Source organism: Homarus americanus, unplaced genomic scaffold (assembly GCF_018991925.1).
Source record: "Homarus americanus isolate GMGI-L3 unplaced genomic scaffold, GMGI_Hamer_2.0 scaffold57930, whole genome shotgun sequence".
In the NCBI taxonomy this organism is placed as follows: Eukaryota; Metazoa; Arthropoda; class Malacostraca; order Decapoda; family Nephropidae; genus Homarus; species Homarus americanus.
In genome coordinates this window covers 19,083-20,000 of record NW_024720506.1, presented here as the reverse complement: position 1 = coordinate 20,000, position 918 = coordinate 19,083, and the positions used below count along the sequence as shown (strand labels likewise).

The 918-nt window shown below is 39.5% G+C and overlaps 1 non-coding gene across 1 annotated transcript; it reads left to right on the top strand.

Annotated features, from left to right (window-relative positions):
- The first annotated feature begins 611 nt into the window (after positions 1–611).
- On the top strand, positions 612–684 carry Trnav-aac. The gene has a single exon. It is a non-coding gene; the product is annotated as a tRNA-Val (tRNA).
- The last annotated feature ends 234 nt before the right edge of the window (positions 685–918 follow it).

Here is a 918-nt window from a genome sequence, read left to right as displayed (position 1 = left end):
TTAGGTTCACCTTACCTGATAAAGACTTGCTAACGAGAGGTAAGATGAGACTCGGGGTGAAGGTCGACCTTGTCTTTGAGGACAACAACAACACACACACACACACACACACACACACACACACACACACACACACACACACACACACAGGGTTATGTGTGTGTGTGTATTAAACCCAATAAATAACTTTTTCTTTACTCAGCTGACATTAGACCAGCTGGTGCTAGTTAACCCGTAAAACAGTGTTATAACTCAACCTAACCAACCCTAACCTAACCTAACCTAACCTAACCTTAACCTAACCTGACCTAACCTAACCGACCTGACCTGACCTGACCTAACCTGACCTGACCTGACCTAACCTAACCTGACCTAACCTAATCTGATCTGGACCTAACCTAACCATTTGGGGACTAAACAGCTGATTAGCTTAGGGAGGAGGGGAGGGAGGTTTAACCCTTGATGACTGGTTTAACCCCTTGACTGGTTTAACCCTTTGACTGGTTTAACCCTTTGGTGACTGGTTTAACCCATTGACTGGTTTAACCCTTAGATGACTGGTTTAACCCTTAGATGACTGGTTTAACCCTTCAATGGACCTACGACAACAAGTGCTCATGGTGTAGTGGTTATCACATCTGTCTAACACACAGAAGGTCCCAGGTTCGATCCCTGGTGAGCACAAGAGTTTTATCTCACTCCTATCTCACTATCTCCCCTATCTCACTATCTCACTCCTATCTCACTATCTCACTCCTATCTCACTATCTCTCATTCTATTTCAAGTTTAGGTTAATATTATAGAAGTTAAATAACAGGTAATATTAACGTGTTGACTTATATAATAAATAACAACAAATAATAATAATAATAATAATAATAATAATAATAATAATAATAATAATAATAATAATAATA